Below are 18,896 nucleotides of genomic sequence, written 5' to 3' on the forward strand. Positions count from 1 at the left end.
CCTGTAACCTTGCAGCCTCCTCCGATCGCTGCTTCCCCAAGCAAGCACCCAGCTCCTGATACGGTGACGAGGACAGAGGGAAAAGGTGACCTACTCACAAAGCGGTACAGCCAAGGACAGTGACGGGAACATGCTCTTTCTTTAAATACTGGACAATATGCCTGAAAAGTCAGAGAAAGGCTTCAGTCATTGGTGGGAAGACATCGCTGGAGCCTTCACATTTCTTTCTCGAGCCCACACACACGTGCACACCCACCCCAGGGGCCCCCACGCTCACAGTCAGGACCACTGCCGTCATCCAAATATTTACCAGGTCATTTTCAAAAAGTTACAGAATTTTACTCACAGAGTGAATCTGATCTTTTCCATGTCAGAACAGGAAATGGGAACTAAATTATGGAGCTAATTGGGACAGACAACACTGGGGACAGAAGGGAGGGAAACCCATGGAGAACTGGGCATGGGGGTGTCAGAAGAAAGCCTGGAGCCACTGGACGGACAGGGAGGACAGTGGAAACTCTCCCTTAAAGACCCCTCACCTCTGAAACCCTTCCTGAAAGTCCCCTGTCATCACCCCCAGGCGTCTTCAAGTTTCCATTTACTCCTCGGGCAATCTCTTGCAGTTCATTCAAACCCTAGCCTGAGTGGTGGGGTGTGACCCCTACCCCCACCCCCAGGAACCCCTATGCCTAGGAAGCTTCTCCCCTCCACAAGACAAAACAATCTTGTATTCTCAGCTAGAGCAATCTCAGGCTTCAAATTCCCATTCAAGATATGCTTCCTCTTAAATTTATGCTAAAGTGTAAATGACTGATGTCAGCTTGTTTCTTGATACAGATCTAATGAGCAGAGGCAGCAAGAGGCAGCTCACCTCTATAGGAATAGAAGCTCCTGTTTATTGAGTGTTTACCGTGCCCTTTGCTTCTCTGACCTGTTAGATCTTCACAATGTCCTTAAGAGGAAGGCATCAGTATCTCCATTTACAAGTGGAGAAACCAAACCCAGAGAGGGCAGGTAACTCACCTGAGAAAACACAGCCAGGAAAATAACATCAAAACTGCAAGTCAGCTGAGGTCTGCTGACACCCGAACCTGGGCTCAGTCCTCTGCCAGACCCGAAGTCCCCGTGTCAGCACTGTGTTTGCCACCACCGAGCCCCTGAGTGTGCCTGTGAAAGGGGGCTGAGAAGCCCAGGCTGTAAGTTAGGGTCCTGATCTCCAAGAGGGTGCAGTGTGTTTGGGGATTAAGGGGAAGCGGACAGAGATGCCCAAGAGACAGCCCTGGGCAGGCAGGTGCCTCTGCCTGCTGGGAGACAGCCAGGCAGGAGAGGGTCATCACAGGGCGATGAAGGTGGGGGTGGGTGGCTCCCCCCTGAGGTGTCTCTGGAGGCGGAAAGGGTAAACAGTGGCTTCAGCCATGGGAGATTGGTTCCCTTGGACCTGCATGTTCTGTCTTTCTGGGTCCCAAAGTCTTACCTTCTTCAGAGGGGAGCTGGCCTCCTTCCCTCCACAAGATTTTTGCGGAAACCAAGGGACTATTTTCAGAGCTGTCAGAAAGGGCCCCAGTCCCCAGATGCCAGCCAGGGCCAAGGTAAGAATCCAGGTGAGCAATAATAAACTTGACAGGAGCTTGGGGATTTTTGGATCACAGGCACAAAGGCACAAAGACTCTTAAACTAGCAGAAAAAAAATAGATGTGTGTGTATGTGTGTGTGTGTGTGTGTGTGTGTGTGTGTGTTTGTGTGTGTGTGGTTTTGAGGTTTCTGCACAGATGGGCAGAAACAGGCCAAGGAAACTCAAAGGGCTCCCTGGTGATGGAATTGATGGTGGGTGAGGTCAGTGGCTGCCAAGGATGCTCAGGATGCTGGCCTTTGTCTAGAAAACGTGAGCCTCCCCGAAGATACAGAGACATCGTGCACGCCCAGAAAGAGATTCCTGGCCCGCCCACAGCCGTCAACTGTGGGTCCTTTCCCCCAAATCCTGGGAAAACACGTTCCTAACACTGTGATGGGGGATGGATACAATCACTAGACAATCAGTATGTCAAGGCTCCGTCTTTGTTGCCAAAAAAGTTTATTTTTGAGGCAGGTATTTTTCTTTTTAAAATCTTCATTTTTAAACTCTTAACATAACGACTGAATGGCTAATATGAAACGAATACATTTTTAAAAGGCTCCTTTGAAAAGCCATTCAGAGCTGAACTCGAGCAAAGGACCACAGGGAGGGAAGAGGGCGCGGGCCGAGCTGGCAGAAGGCTGCTCCCGCCCGTGCCAGCCCCGCGCTCCGACAGAACAAGTGTTGCATGAGATGTGAAGGATGGCTACGGCGGCCTGCGAGCCCTGGAGCAGGTGTTCCTCATCCTCATTTGCAGTGGAGCGTGGCCCCTGGCTCAGCGAGCCGCAGCCGGCGCCTGGCAGCCCCTCCTGTACCTGCGTGCGCAGAGGCACTAATGATAATAGATGCGGGCCGATTAGCCAGCCCATTTGGAAAGCTCGCTGCGGCCTGGCTGGGGGCACCGGTGGGCGGTCATCGTGAGGGGACGCAGGGATGTTGAGACTTGGGTGCTGTCCCTGGGGTACCCAGGGCTCTGGTGAGTTGGGCTCTCACAGAACGAGCAGCATGCTGGCCTTCGAGTCTCCTCCAGATTCACCGGGGCTGCAGTGACAGTGCTCCCCATTAAATAACACAGAAGGACAGGTGGCCAGCTGCCCACTCTGGCCCTCAGAAAGCCCTACCAGGCAAGGCAGTTTTGCTGGGTTTTGGGCCATGGGGGCCCCAGAGTGCATCCCCATTTGCTGCATTCCTGGCTGATAGCATCCTTCTGTCAGCTCGTTCCTGTGCTCACAGGTCCCCCACACCTACTGGGGGCTCACTGATTTCAGTCACACGTGGCTGACAGCCAGCCTGCCAGGGTTCAGACTCCAGCTCCATCCCCTTCTCGCTCTGCTTCCTCCTCGGTACAGGTTCTGAGCCTCCTCGGTATAGATTCTGACTTCCTCACCATAAGAAGAAAGATGATGGGGACATCGGGACACTGAAGTTATGAAGTAGGGGGTGGGGATAAATGAAGAACTGGGCATAAAATTCTTAGCACAGTGTCTGACACTTCTATGATTGAGAGATGCCAGTTCGAATACGTTACTAATATAATAAACTACTGTAATTAACGTTGTACTGCTGGGAGTCAGGCTGTGAGGACAGACTGGGGAACAAGACAGACATGCTCTTGCTTTTCCGGAAACCCCTTTCCAGGGATGGAGGTGGCCACGCAGCTGATCAGATGTTCAGGGCTCTGAGAGAAGTAGGTGGCAGCAGGCGCAGAAGACAGAGCCTCAAGACATCCAGAAAGGCTTCACCAAGGACGGACTCCAAAAGGCATCTGCAGAGACAGCCAGCGCTCACTCCGAGAGGCAGCGAGGTGCTGGTGTCCCAGGCAAGGACTCAGCCTTCCAGGAGACGCAGCCATGCCTGGAATGTTCAGCACACTGGCGCCCCACTGGGATGATCCAGACAGGGGAGGGGACTTTTGCTGTAGCCAAAACCAAAACAAACCTCCTCCCACTCCCAGGGCCACTCGGTCTCCAGCCCAGAGGCTGAGCAAGGGGGTTCCAAGCACCCCGATTCATTATTATTTCACTTGAAGCTGCCTTTTGAGGGAGGTGTGGAAGGTGCAACCAAGCTTTTCTGCAGGACAGAATGGTTTACCCAGAGTTTGACGAATTACGTGACTAACCAGCTCCCCACCTGGACGCGGGCGAACCCGACCTGACGCAGAAGATGCTCTCCAGGGCTGATGCCCTTACCTGGCTGCTGGCTAGCCGTGAGCCCTTGGAAAGAATAGTTGATTTTCCAAAAGGACTCACTCTCTAGATTCCTTAGGAAGGCAGCTTCCTGCTACTTATGAGCGCCTGCTTCTAAATCAGGGCTAAGTTGATGGCAGGGGTGGAAGCTCAGGAAAAGTGAGATTTTATGCATGTTGAAGGTCAGCCCGAAAAGCAATCAGACAGCTTGGCTGTGGACAGTGGGCTGGAAATGGGCTCAGGGCTCCAGAACCACACTGGCCCAGGACCCCTGGGGGCTGAGCTGGTGTCCTGAGTTGGATGCCCAGAGCACCACAGTTCCAGAAACGCTGACCCCTCTTCCCACCCGGGGGCATCCACAAGGCACCCAGAAGCCAGCAACTCCATCCTCTGTGAAGACACCACTCACATCCGTTTCCTGCCCATTCGCCATCTTCTTCAGGCTCCAGGTCCAGGGCCGGGCCCTGGCTCCCTCATTCTGAGCGGCCCTCCACGTGGTCCAGAGAGGGGAGCCGCTGCACCGGCTGAGGAGTGCATTTCAGACGAATGCTTCAGCCATGCGTAGGACACCGACACCCAGTATGGGAGCAATTTCACTTCTTAATTTATAGCTGCAGCAACAACATTTTCAACCTGGTCATAAAACATCCCCCCCCTCCTCGAATCCGGGCTCTCGGTGCACCGCAGCAGGCCCCGTGGCTGGCCTGGGGAGTGAGGGGTGGTTGATGAGACACCGAGAGAACAGTGTTACTGCAGTCAGAGTTAGGTGACAGGAGAAGCAAGGATGGCAGTGTTTACACCACAAAACTCCGAACAGAAAAGCACACTGTCCTCCTCTGTTTGTCGAACAAGCAGAGTTATTATTACCATTGTTGGTCTATGGCCTTTTCCATAGAAAAAATACAGCATTATGGTTACTGAAGCAAGAGTGTAATTACACACGGCTGTGCACAGACTCAGCCACCAGCCCCTCGCCAGGCTCTCTCTGGAGCCAGCTCTCAGGTCCATGGTGTCATCTCTAACTCTCAGTCGGCTGGGGTCCTCCAGTCCAAGTACAACAGGGCAGCAGAGGCCCAGCTACCTGGGGGGGCCCCGCTGAGCCGAGCCTGCATGTGCGCCTCCTTCCAGCATCAGTGCTCAGCCTCCAAATGAGATCTTCCTGAAGCAAAGGCCAGTGAGTCCTCAATTCTCAGCTCAGGCACATTCGTCCTCATATCCAGGAGTCACTGTAGAGGGGGCAGAGGAAGTGGAAGTGACATAAATAGTCATGCAGAGGGACAGGTCCCCGTGGACCCTGCCCCCACCTCCACCCTGTGAGAGATGGTGGCCGGCGGCGGGCGGGGGGAGTCTTTTTGGAAGCTCAGCGGCTTCCTGCCTCCTCCCTTCTCAGCCTGCTCCGTGCCGGGCAGTAACTCCCACCACAACCGCAGGGACACCAGGCACTGCCCGCTCACCTTCACACCACCTCGTGGGGATGACACAGTCGCCCCACTTCGCAGACGAGGGTGCTGAGCTCAGAGACTGTGTGGGTTTCCCAAGGTTGGGAGCAGAGCTGCGATTTTAACTCACGCTGGCCTAGCTGCCCAGGCGCGCCCTTGACAGCTACACTGGAGCCGGGCCAAGCTGTGACCCGGGGAACCGCAGGGATGAGAGGACCATTCCAACTGCAGACGCTGGCCCTCGAGGCCTCCCTGATGCAGGAACCGCCTGGACAGCAGCGTGGCCGTTGGGCGGCCCTTCTGAAGATGGGCTGTTGGCACAGCCCTAGCTGTTTGCTTCGGCGTCCAGAGCACCAAGCTCACCCACAGACGTGCATTGGGGGTCCCTGGGGAGTGCGTATCAGGGACAAAGATGACGAACAGGACCCTTCCTTCGAGGAGCTGGGGTTCTAACTCATGAGCAGACAGTTTCATTAACTCAATAGACAAGAGGGCATTTCTCTAGTCAGCTTGCTCCCGCTAAAGAAGTCAAGAAGAAAAGTAAATTAGAGCCGAAAGCTCCAATCGTCCAGTGAGAATGACTAAATAATAAATATTGCAAAGAACAAAAAGATTTCTTATAAAATACAGTCTGCAGTGTAGGTTGGGGAGAGATTTCCACCGCACTTAAATCCACGGCACCGCCGGAACCAGACCTGGACGTGGACCTGGGCCCCCACCGGCCCCCGGGAGGCCTCCGTGAGAACAGGAGGAACCGGTACATGACCATCCCCACCGCACAGGCCCCTCTGGGAGGTCGGATGCAGCAGCTGGACCAGACCTGCCAGTACCCAGAGGGGTGCCCCAGGGATCAGAGGGGCCAGTGAAGAGACGCATCCTTACCTAGAGATGCTCCCACTAAGTGAAGGAGGTCGGACAGAGCAAGACACGTAGCATATAGTGCTTATTTGTGGAATCTAAAAAATGGCACAAATGAGCTTATTTACAAAACAGAAACAGATTCACAGACATAGAAAATAATCTTAGGTTACCAAAGGGAGGAGGGTAGGAATAAATTAGAAGTTTGGGATTCCCAGATACACACTACCATATATAAACTAGCTGAACAATAAGGACCTTCTGTAGAGCACAGGGAACTATATTCAATATCTTATAATAAACTATAATGGAAAAGAATCTGAAAAAGAGTATGTATGTGTAACTGAATCACTTTGCTATACACCTGAAACTAACACAATGTTGTAAATTGACTATACTTCAACAAATTTTTTTTTATTTAAAAAAGGAAATCTGTTCTTTGTGGGTGACCTGTCTGGTCAGGGGCCTTGAGTCCATTCCTGGGGACTGTAGAGGAACCTGTGAGGAGGAGGGAGAGGGCAGAAAGAAGTTGAGCTCCATCATCATTTCCATATCCCCTGGGTGCTCTGCACAGTGCCTTGCAGAGAACTGGAGTTTGAACAAATGCAGATTGTGTGAAGGACCAGCCCCACTGCGTGTTGGCTCTGTGGCCTTGGACAAGCCACTTAATTTCTTGAATGTAACTGTCTTCACTTGCAAAACAGGTCTGACACCATGAGTGACCTTGCAGGACTGTCGTGACGGCCACCGACACGAGTGCATCATGGAAACGCTCATTACTGTTGACGCCGCCATCTCTATCCTTCACACTGACTGTGTGGGTACGTGCTTTACCAACCTTCTATACGGGTATTTTCCAATCTGATGAAAATAAACACATGTCTTGACTGGACCTACTGTCAGAACATAGCTGTGGTGTGCGTGAATGACCTTGAGAAGTCGATGCACTGGTTCCGCATCCGCCCGTCTGCTGGCCGACCTTTGGTCGTCATTGTTGGCCGTGTACATGGCACTGTTCTTGGCGCTGGGTGTATGTGGAGAAGACAGTGCCTGTCCTCAGTTACGCAGACTCTTGACCGGCCCTGCAGAGGAGCAGCCCTGTGAGCACGCGTCGTGACCAAGTTAAGTTACTCAGAGAGAGGACTTCCATCAGCCGTGACTGCACTTAAGCCGCCTCGTCCCTCCACCGCCCGGTCTAGGGGGAAGCAGCCCAGGGGTGAGTGAGCCCCCTGAACGCTCCTCACCATCTCTTGGTTATACAGGTCCTTTTCCAACCCTACCCTCTGAGTTGACAAAGCAGGTTATATGTGTTAGGGACTGGCTCTAACACAGGCCATGCAGGGCAAACGCACCTCTGGACCCGGTGCAGCCTCCACAGCTGTCCCTGCCGGGAATCAAGGACCCACTTGGGCGGGTCCTCCATCTACGAACCAGGGGCTGTGTCGGGACATCGGATAACACTTCCGCAGCCATCTGGGATCTCAGTCTCCAAAGGGCCCGCTGTGCAACGACAGTAGCGAGGAGGACGGACTACCATGGAGTGTAGCCCACTTAGCGGGAAGTGCCTCCGGAGGAGGAAGGAGACACGCCCCCAGTTACCAAGGGTCACAGCACAGAACCGGCACAGCCCTCCCCGGTGGGCTTCCCCGGCCCCAGAAACCGCTACGGTCGTCCCTGATTGCTGTGCCATCAACCCCTCGTCTTCTCCACCCCTCCCCCCCATGGCCACAGAACTATGTGTTCTTTGTTAATTAATAGAAAATAACCCTTTTTAAAAATCACAAATGTGTCACTGCAGGAGAAGGTTTAATTTCATCCAGCTCTGATGGAGTCTTCCAGACGGTACCAATTAGGGGATGCTAAGTCAGGACACGGGTTCTAGTGAGGAGGGAAGAAGAAGAGATGGAGAAGGGGACAGGAGAGGAGGACAGAGCAGGCGGGAGGCCCACAAAGAGACAGGGGGGCCTGTCTAGTCTGCTGTAAAAATAGCCCCCCTCTGCTCCCCACAAAACACTCCACGGCCGACCTATTGGGAAAGGGTCCCCTAACTCCCTGGGAGTTCAGTCATGGCCTCAGGGAATGACCTAGAAATTGTGTTGTAGCCACAGCCTCCCTCTGACAGGGCGAGGGCTGGACAGGTGACAAATGAGATGCTGGCCACTGTGCGTTCGCCTGTTTGCATTCTGAGACCTTGACGCCCTGAGTCCAGAGTCGCTAGGTCCTGACCTCGTGAGCACCAAGGAGAGAGTAGGAGTTGGCCCCACAGTCCTGGTGGCCGAGCCAACCTGGAGCCCAGGTACCCTCCGCGGCCCAGCCGTGGGCACGTGGGCAGGCTGAGCAGATGTGAGATGCGGCCCTTCCCCCTGGGTGGCCCCGTGACTGAGGAGCAAGGTCAGGAAGAAGGGAGACTGGTCCTGTCACCAAGGCCAGTGGAGCCCAGGCCCCGCTTGTGAGGGGTCCCGCAGGCGGAGTCTGATGAGGCCGTCTCCCCGCCCCACCCCGCCGCCTGCACCCCTGCTAGGAGGCTCCAAGGGCCCCCGCGCTCCCGACGACCCACGCCCGTACATTCCGCCTAATTACTGTCTTGTGCAGCTTTTCAGAGCAGAAGGAGAGAAGATTAGGGAAGAGAAGAGAAAGCTGAAACCTCTATAATGAAATTTTAAAATCACAGAGCTCCTGCTGTCAATATTTTCCCAGCCTCCAAAAGCATCAAATATTGTTTTATCCCAGCACAAACCTCAAATGTACGTACAAAGCTATATATTACAATATTTGGATACGTGGACTTGGGGCTGAGCCCTGAGATCGCAGTCACGGCAGCTGAACGGGGTGGCCCCGTCGCCAGGCTCTACATAGTTAATTGGTCGCTTTGTCCAGCTGAGCGATGGGGGGTCTGGTCCGTTCCAGTCATTAAAAGCTGCCGCTTTTAAGCACCTGCCTGCCCAGTATCCTGCTTCTGACTGAAAGCTTCTGCTTCTTTGATGAAGGTTTTGGATAATTTCATCAAGTTTCTGTGGTCCTCTCCGTAAGGAAGGAAGGAGTGCTTGGCTCACTTTGGGAAGACTCTGAAGCCGCTTTCACTTTCCAGTCCTTAATAAGCCTCCCAAACGTGTCAGCCCGACAGGGTGCTTATCTCAATTAATGCATTCGTAGCTCCCCCAAACTGCCGGGAAAGTCTGACACAGATGCACGAGGGCAGGGGCCCAGATGAGAGTGAAGCTTACAGAGCAGCCACCAAATGGGAAATCAGAACCACATTTTGAAGAGTAGATTCAGCCTCAGTTTTGGGCTTTGTTTTGTTTTGCTGGAGCTCTCTCTCCCTGACACATACACAGGTCTGTAGCCGAATGAACCTGAAAGGCTGGTGGTTCCGAGGAAGGGGACGTGTCCCCAGCAGGAGTGAGGTCAGGACCCACACGCAGGCCAGGCCGGGCGGCCCACTCCCCAGCTGCTCCCTGGGACTGAAAGGGGGCCGCTGCTGGTGGAGCGGGTCCCCTGGGGGTCGAGCTGAGTGACCGGGGAGCAGGGACCACCCACGTGTCTTCCCTGGGGGTGCTCTGGCCAGAGGGGCTGGGCGCGTCTCCCCACAGCCAGCAGGGCTGTCAGAACCATGCCAGCAGCACCTCGGTTTCTGCTATGTAATCAAGACTCCAAGAACGTGCTTTCTGTGCTTTGCCAGACCTCCTGTCTTGGGGCCTCATGCTCCAACACCCCCCTCGGGGATCACTTGGGCTGGTGGCTGCCGGAAGAGAAGGGGAAATTTCCATTTCTAAGCCCAGGATCCCAGGCCTTTGCAGCCGGCAGGAATGTCTTTCTGCATAACAGACGCAAATAGACCCTGAAATCGCAGACTTTGTAGAAAAGGAAAACAAGTCTTTAGGCCTGAGGTAGGCTCCTGAGCCCCCCAGGGACTGATTTTGAGGGTGGCAGCCTCAAAAAGAAGTGGTTTCCAGCCTGTAGCTAAGAAAAACCACCTTCAGGGCCGCACACCTCTGCAAGAGTTAATACCTTTCTCTTGTTTGCTCCCAGCAGCAGCCTCCGCAGAATCCCCATCTTCGTGACATTTTCTGTCCCCCTGGAAATGACTTGATGTCATACCTGGTTCCAAGTATCAGCCTGAACCCAGTGGTGCGGAGGCTAATTATTCTTCTTCTCGGCCCCATCTGCCTCGCCTGCTGGGGTGTGTGCAGGCAGTGCTTGCCAGGGGCAGCCTCGGCGTCCGGGAGGGGTTGCCCAGACACTCAGCTTCACCTGCTTGTGTGTGACAACTCCCACCCTGCCCCGGGTGCCTCCAGATACAGTGCAGTGTGACGATGACGTGCAGGCTGGATGAGGCTGGTGAGTGGCCAGAGGGGCCTCCCCACACAAGGGATGTAGGAGAGTGGAAGCAGGAGACGACCGCGTTCCCAGAGGAAGGAGCAAAGAGCAGGAGACCTCAGGGAGGAAGCCAGTTCGCTGGGATGACGGCCTGTGTCCAGCAGACCCTGGTACCAGGATCCCAGCTCAGCTGTTCCAGAAGCAACTGGAACAAAAGCAAGATCTAAGTCTAAACTCGTTCAGGACAAGACTTTACCTCTGTCTTCTGAATCCAAGAACCCCCTTATCCTCAGAGCTGCCCCACCAAAGACTATGATGCTGCTGCTGAGGATGATGGTGAGGTGATGATGCTGAGGATGGTGATGCTGAGGATGGTGAGGCTGAGGATGATGCTGCTGAGGATGGTGATGATGAGGATGGTGATGCTGAGGATGGTGATGATGAGGATGGTGATGCTGAGGATGGTGATGCTGAGGATGGTGAGGCTGAGGATGATGCTGCTGAGGATGGTGATGATGAGGATGGTGATGCTGAGGATGGTGATGATGAGGATGGTGATGCTGAGGATGGTGATGCTGAGGATGGTGAGGCTGAGGATGATGCTGCTGAGGATGGTGATGATGAGGATGGTGATGCTGAGGATGGTGATGCTGAGGATGGTGATGATGAGGATGGTGAGCTGAGGATGGTGATGATGAGGATGGTGATGATGAGGATGGTGATGATGAGGATGGTGATGCTGAGGATGGTGATGATGAGGATGGTGATGCTGAGGATGGTGATGCTGAGGATGGTGATGCTGAGGATGGTGACAACAACCAGCTCATGTTGATACGCTATGCTGGGACCCTGTCCTAAACACTTTACACTGATGACACTTTCAATCCTTACGACCAGCAAGGCTGTTGGCATTGCTCTCATTGTCATCATCATCCCCCCAGGTTAGAGGCAGGCCCAGAGAAGAGAAGCAGCTGGGATTCAGGCCCTGCCAGCCTCTGCTCTCAGCCTTCACTCACACAATCCTTCTGTTCCGTCAAGCCTATCTTTTAAAAAGTTCTGGTTTTCATTCCTTAACCTATTAAACAGTATCAGCGTCAGAACCCGAGCTGACTAGTGCTTAGGCCCCGCCATGCAGGGCTGTATGACAGGGTCCGGCACCGGCCAGCGACACACAGCGCTGCTGTCTTCCTTCACCTTCCCATGGCCCAGGAGGAAGGGCTCTACTTAAAGCAGCCCTGCGTTTCCCTCCCATACCCCCTGGGCCTGACAAGGACAAGGTCAGGGTCAGGGCCCCTCTACAAGGGCCCCTCCTCCCCAAGACCTCTTCTCACTGCCTCTCTGGGGATGGACCAGGGAGAGCAGAGGGTGGAAGATGCCTCCTTCTTGGGGTGGTGAGGTGGCAATGGGGTCCCCGGGGGAGTTGAGCTGAGGCCCAGCGTCCCTGTGGCCAATACAGAGTCCCAGGGACAGAGTGCCCAAAGCACTCACCGTTATTTGTGCCAGAGGTTTTGCAGAGAATCAAGGCTGGAAGAATGGGGGACTGAGGTCCACAGAAGGTGACACACCCAAAGCTGCCTGGGGAGCAGGTGACGGGCCAGAATTCTCTCTCCTGTGCCCCCCAGGCCTCGATGAGGATGGGTGCTCAGTAAGTGGGATGATGAATAAATAAATAAACTCACATACCAATTTGTTAGCAAGTGCTTCTCTGCCCACATCTTCTCTTGGGAGGGCTCCTAAGTGCATGTTCAATTCCAAACCTGTGCCCGGAAACACCACCCCGTGGCAGCTGGGCTGTCTTCCTAAACCCTGGTTCACCAGCACAGACACCTTCTGTTCCAACGTGGTCTCTTCCCAGGGGATTCCCCTGGCCACAGACAGCCTCCCCCCACCTGTCACCAGGTTCCCCCACCGGGGTGAGGTTGGTGCCGACGTCCCAGGCCCTCTCCTTCTCCTCACCCTGGCCCGTGCAGGTCACCCAGGATGTCAGCCCGTGTCTGAGGACAGCCCGGGGACACAAGGAGAGTAGACGGAGTGACCTGCCCTGTGCCGGCGGCCCCAGCACAGCGGTGCCCCTCTCTGCCTCCGGGTGGGGTTTCTGCAGACTAGAAAGCCTGTGCTTTTTTCAGGTCTAAAGTTGGGTGAATCGTGCCCTCTCCCTCTTCCTGTATCAAAAAATGATTTGTTGGGAGCGCTTGCTGGCTCCCTCTCCAACAGGAAGTCCCTGCAGAGTTGAGCCTCGTAAATGAATGAGGCAGCGGGGATGGAGAGGAAGGGACGCGGGGCCTAAGCAGAAGTCGCGTGTGACCTTGAACCAAACACTTGACCCCTCTGAGTCCCACCTTACTCTAACAGCGTGGACATGAGCGTAAATGAACTCATGCATGTGTGACTGCTCTGAATAAATGAGAAGGGGAAGAAAAATACCTCTACTCAACATGAACGCAAGTATCGGGCAGGCTCCCTGCTTCAGATCTGCTCCCTTGTGGGTGGATGCCCCAGAGCCCTGGACTAATGTCCCCAGGGAGCCCCTGTCCCACTCAGAGGGAGTTGCCACATGCTCTCCCTCACCTCCTCTTCAATCTTTTTCTGGTCCTACTTTCCAGAGTCTTCTGCCCAGATTTCCGCCCTCTGGCCTCCTCATCTGTGCTCCTGAGCTCTCTCGTGCTCTCTCGTCCCTAACCCTGCTGGGAGCACCAGCATCCAGCAGCCCCCTCTGTGCCTCCCCTCTCTACCTGCTCCTAGAAGCAGAGAAGACGTAAGAGAGGCCACGAATCCAGTGACTTATTATTATGTTAGTTAGGATTGGATTCTGCTTCAGTGAAAAGAGAATCCATAGTACTGGGAGCTGTAATTCACGAGTTTTTTGTTTTTTATTTAAGTTGAAAAGAAAGCAGTTCAAGACTGGTTCGACAGATTCCTAAAGCCATCAAGGACCTAAGATCTCTTATCTTTCTGCTGTCATCCTCAGCACCTAGCTTCCATCTTCAAGTTCACCTAGTGGTCCCACATGGCTGCCAGAGTGCCAATCTTTATGTCTACATTCCAATGATCAGGAAGAGGAAGAGGAGAAAGAGAAAACACAGACTCATCTCCCAGCTAGGTCAACAATCTTTAACAGCCTTCCCTCCCAACACTACCACTTGTATCTCATTAGCCGGAACAGAAAAGTTGAGAAAATAGCCTTTTACCTGGGCACATTGTTACCCTAAATAAAATCTGGGTTCTGTTGCTAAGAAAGGGCTAATTGATGCGGGTGGTATTTGGCGACCCCTGAAACATTTGTCTCTACCCACCGGCAGTCTTCTCATCCCTCTGATGCTTGTCCAGAGCCAATGAATTCATACTGAGCTCCAAAGAGGTCTCTTTTGTGTGTCTTCTTTGGGAAAGGAGGTGGGGCAGAGAAATTGGTTTTCTGGATAGCTGAGGTTTCTGAATAACATCAGGAACTTAAAAAATTATAGCCATTTGTATGGAAAACTTTATAAAAGGTAGCATATGTGCCCCTACAAAGAACAACATAATTAAGCAGAGTATGAACATCATTTAACTTCCCCTAATGACAAGGCCATAATTAGGACCATCAATCAGCGTGCTGAGCTCCGGTTTACAGGGTGCCCTCAGGAGTTGCTGACGTGGGTAGGGCCATTTGTCCCCGCACAAAATGGCCCCATTTGTTTTATTTTCCTAATTCCTCTGGCTATTTTTTTTTTATTATTAATTTGTCTGGTGCCTCCCTCCTCCACAAATGGCTGAGTCTTCTCGCCGTCACTGGGTCCTGATCGCTCTTGGTTTCTCACTTCGTTTTCTCTCTGTTGCTCAGCCCTGGGACCTCCAGGTCTCTCCTCCAATGGAAAATGCCTGGAATCCATGCCGAAGTCCTATGCAGAAGCCCGCTCTGCACGTCCCCGTGGTCAAAGTTCTGTGCTTGAATGTCTAAGATGGATCCAGGATTCAAGTCTGTGCACGTGGCGGGCCACCAGGTCTTGGAGGCCATACTTGGAGGTATCGTTGCTGCTAACATGGGACTGACGGGCCCTCCATGGATCTGACCCAACAGTAACCAGCCAGAAGTGAAGAGATGAGCTGAGCATACCAGCCTCGCGATTATTTGTTATTATCAGCTCCTCCCCAGCGAAGAGGCCTGGAGTGTCCCAGTTGCGCTGCAGAGGGTAATAGTTAGCTTTCCCGTTTACACCAAAGCCCAGTTACAAATTGTAACCACTCTCCACCTTTACTCCCTCACAGGGGATCTTGCTACCCACGAGGAAATGAAACTGAAGATAAACACGGAATCTTGGCTCCTGCGAACCCTGAGCTATCCACAGATTCAGAGAACAATGGCAGTTTGCAAGTGCAACATTTTCCCTTGAAGCAAATGAATATGGAACTATCCATTAATGTGCTGAGTTAAACACAGCAAATGCAAATCACTCTAACGATCATATTTACAAAATAAGTTACCTTTATTTGGAAATAATTACAGTGTGCTTTTAGCTCTCTCAGTGAAGTCGGCAAAGTCTGAGACCCCAGTCTGATGCGTCACTGGACATGGCGGGCGGGAGGCTGGCACTGACCGCGGGTGTGCCTGCCCCCTTGGTTTTGGTAGCCTGCCGGTATTTACGTGAACGTGAGGCCTCTGCTTCCTTAGGCTCCTTGGCCTGTGCTGTTCCTTCACCGAGTTGATTACGTTGTGAAGCACCACTTCACGTGGAGCAGGGGCTGTGCTGAGGGGTCCACGTGACGCTGAGGCGAAGGTACCGAGGTTCTGTCTTTAATCTGAAGTTGGTCTCAAGCATGACCGTGGTCTCAGGGGTACAGCCCCAGGACCGCCCCAGGGAACTCCGCAGCACACCCGTGGGGGTTGCAGCACAGTCAGATGACCCTGTGACGTCCCCAACTTCTGTGGTTCTTTTAGATCACAGAGGCACACGTATACACGTATGCATGCACGCACATGTGTACACACGTGCACACACTTGCATGCCTATGCACACATCCTCCTCTGTTTACCAGATGAAGGAATAAGGAAGGAGAAGTAAATGTAATCTTAATCCAACTCCTTCCCCCACAGCATCCTACCAGCCACCACTGAATCTTCTCATCATTTTCACCTCAACCAAGCCAGGATTCTAAATGTATTTCTAAGTAACGAGCCAGGGTCTAACCTCTTTGTTGAGGAGAGACGTTCCTGGTGTTGAAGGATGACCCCATTAGTCCCCTGTGCGGCTGGAAGGGTCAGTTCACAGGCCGCCCTCTCTGCTGCACAGACAGGAGACCCCGAAGCCAGGCTGCAACAAAACAACACGTCTAACAGGCTGTCATGTAAAGTCTTCAATGAACCGCCCTCTGACCATCAAAAACGAAACAGTCGTTTCGATATAAAAGAGGACAGAAAAGGTGAGACGTTGCTCATGGAAGAATTTAGGGAACTTACCCATGATATGAGAATGAGGGATTCTGGTTATTTCAAACAAACGCAAACAGCAGGACTCGGAACAACAGAAGCTGAAAAGTCCTGAGGCCCACTTGCCTGTAACCTGGAACAGAAGGGGAGAGACACGTCTAAACTTACCCAAGCTTCAGCCATAAAAAATAAGGACTAAAGCATATTTACTGCCTTCAGAACAGCAAAGCCATCACTTCTAAGGGGTCTCCTTGGTTGCACTAAGTTGTCTTTTACTCAGATAAGTCATCTTAAATTAAATATTAAAGATTAATAATATAATGCCCATAATAAATGACATACACTAATTTAATTAAAAATAGATGTTAAATTTTACAAATGGGGCATTACCGTAATGATATAGAATGGACTTGTTATGCTAAAAATGCGCAGTCTTGAAAATGTGCAATCTCCCTGCACATTTCACCCTTATTGTGTCTCATTAAAATTTTAAAAATAGCTATTTTAATTGTCAAGCATTTGACAGACTGCTATAAAAACTTGACACTTAAGTTTCAATTTTACAATATGCATCTTAATGACTCCTTTCGCTGCATGTTCTGTTATCCATAATCCAGTTTTTCAAAAAAAATTAAAATGTCATTTTCCAATAGTTTTTAGAGAACAGAGTTAAGCTTGCTGCAGGGCTACAGGAAAACAAGTTTAAATCTTTACAAATAAATATGAAAATTAGAACTATATTTTATTTCCCCTGCCATCTGTGGTTTAGCAGTTGATTTCAAAGCCTTCAGGGGGACCAGGAAAGGAAGGGGGGGGGCTCCTGGGAGCTGGAGCTAGAACAGAGCGGGTGGGGGCTGTCAGAGGAGTTTAGCCTCAGCTTTTTGAAAGGATTTCCCATTTCCTCCACTTGGGATGTCAGACAAGGTGACAGATGTGACTCACAGCAGCCACTGCAAACAGATCTTTGATTGGGAAAAAAGGACACGTAGGACTGGGACCACAGATGCCACTGCGGAGAGCGCCTGGCGTTACCCGCAAGAGCCGCGTGGGTCCTGGAGGGCGTTAAACTCCTGGGCATGTTCCGGCGGGAAGACCTGGGGGTCAGGGCTCATTCGAGAAATGTTTTGTCTCCTAAGCTCTCACCTGATAATATCCTTGCAAACCGTCTGTTGTCCAACCAGAAGTTGCTTTGGATTAAAAAAAAAAAAGGACAAGCAAAGGAGGAAAATATTCCACGGACGTGGGCATGTGGCTGATACTGATGACAATTTGATTAGCGTCCCGGGGTCCCAGTGGGTCTTCGTGTTCCGTCTCTGTGGATGGCAATTCTGTGCTCACAGAGGTGGAGTGACTCACCCAACTACACCGCCCACGTGATGCGCAAGAGGATCCGCGTGGGACCAGACCCTCCTCCACCTGGGAGACCTTCTGAAGGTCCGACGGTTTGTGAGCAAAGGTCGAGTCTGTGAGCTTATTCAGTGAGGTTTTCAGACGCTTGTGTCTCGTTAAGGTCTGGGGGGGACTTCCCTTTTTCTTTAACTGCTGCCTCACCATATCCCTTTCCCAGCAAAATGACAAGCTCCAACTTACAGCCCCAGCATCCTCCAGGTCTCGGGGTGGATCTGATGCTGGAAGCAGAGCCCGGGCCCAGAAAGGGGTCTGTTGTTTTCATTCACTGGCCATGTGCTGGCTGCCAGGTACCTCCTGCTCTCGTATAAAGGCCAACCAAAGGGGCTTCTCAGAAAGAAAGCGTTGTCTTAGACCAGCACAGGTCTCACCTGTTTGCAGCCGGACACGGAGGGGATCTTGCGCAGAACTACAATAAAAGGAAGCAGGGGTCATGACGATGAACTCAAGTCAGCTCTGAAGAATTCCTTGCAGGCCTCTGTTTGCAGAGTCTGCTATGAACCGTGAGAGAATCAGGGCTGCCCAGTGCTGTTTTGCAGACACTGGGGAGCGTAATGCAATGGCTGCTTTTAGGGGTTCCTGTGTTGAGGTGTCTTCATTCCATGTCAAAGCAGGCACTACAGAAGGCACCAAACAGCAACGTGCTGTGCTCCTGGTGGGGCATGGGAGGCAGACACCGCCCAGCACAAGAGCCAGCACCACCCTCATCCTTTGTTTCAGGCCATGAGAGGACCGGCCTTGCAAACAGAATGTGCAGTAAGCCAGCCACACAGCTGAGACTGCTCCCCAGGCAAGGAGGTGGCACCACTCAGCGCCGCAGACAAAGGGGGTCCTTCCGACACCGCCATGGTGCCCGGGAGCCCAGGGGCTGCTCCGCACACTGAGATCCAGCCAGCCGCCCAGGGCTGCTCCACTCTGCAACCCAGGGATCCCAGGAGAAAAACAGCCGTCAGACGCTCACCTTGAATGCTCAGGAATGAAGGCAAGGGCCACCTGAGGTGCCAGGACTCCCATCCTTCTGCCTGCAGTCCTTTCCTGGGAAGCGCTCGCTCCCTCCCCTCTCAGCCCCCTGGGAAGACGCCCTTCCCAGGGAAGCTCGCTGACAGCCTCACCGGCCCGAATCCTCTGCCGCACTGGCAGGACAAGGCGCCATCTGTCTGTATGCTGCTCATCACAGGGATGGCTTGGTAGGTAGGCAGGTAGATAGAAGGAGACAGACAGATAGAAGAAAGACAGACACACAGAATGATTGTTAACGCTGCATGTCAACTTGCCTGGTGCCCAGCTCTTTGGGTAAACATTATTCCGGGTGCATCTGTGAAGGTGTTTCTGGACGTGACTAACCTTTGAATTGGTAGGTCGGGTAAAGCCCTCATTGTAGGTGGGACGCATCCAACCCACTGAAGGTCTGAATAGAAGGAAAAGGCGGAGTAAGAGAGAATGCCCTCTCTGCCTGCCTGTCTCGCGGCCTAGACAGTGGTCCTCCCCCGCCTTTGGACTTGGGTTGGACTTGGACTGGAGCCATCTGTGCTCAGGCCTTCACACTCAGAGCGTGTGCTCCACGGGTCTACAGCTTCCCGACTGCAGGTCCTGGGACCTCTCAACCCCTGTGACTGCCAGCTCCCTACCCGCCGTGCGGATGTACGTGACACGTACATTTTATAAACTCTGTG

At 52.7% G+C, this 18,896-nt stretch overlaps 2 long non-coding RNA genes across 2 annotated transcripts; both read right to left on the reverse strand.

Moving 5' to 3' along the window:
* Positions 1 to 2,079: 2,079 nt before the first annotated feature.
* Positions 2,080 to 7,159, reverse strand: LOC116666921. Its single transcript, XR_004323725.1, has 4 exons — positions 7,026 to 7,159; positions 6,120 to 6,193; positions 5,253 to 5,756; positions 2,080 to 5,024 (listed from the first exon to the last, which is right to left on the reverse strand). It is a non-coding gene; the product is annotated as an uncharacterized LOC116666921 (long non-coding RNA).
* Positions 7,160 to 15,846: 8,687 nt separating this feature from the next.
* On the reverse strand, positions 15,847 to 18,673 carry LOC116666922. Its single transcript, XR_004323726.1, has 3 exons — positions 18,185 to 18,673; positions 17,407 to 17,632; positions 15,847 to 15,949 (listed from the first exon to the last, which is right to left on the reverse strand). It is a non-coding gene; the product is annotated as an uncharacterized LOC116666922 (long non-coding RNA).
* Between the last annotated feature and the right edge of the window lie 223 nt (positions 18,674 to 18,896).

The sequence above is a fragment of the Camelus ferus genome, chromosome 11 (genome assembly GCF_009834535.1).
Source record: "Camelus ferus isolate YT-003-E chromosome 11, BCGSAC_Cfer_1.0, whole genome shotgun sequence".
NCBI lineage: Eukaryota > Metazoa > Chordata > Mammalia > Artiodactyla > Camelidae > Camelus > Camelus ferus.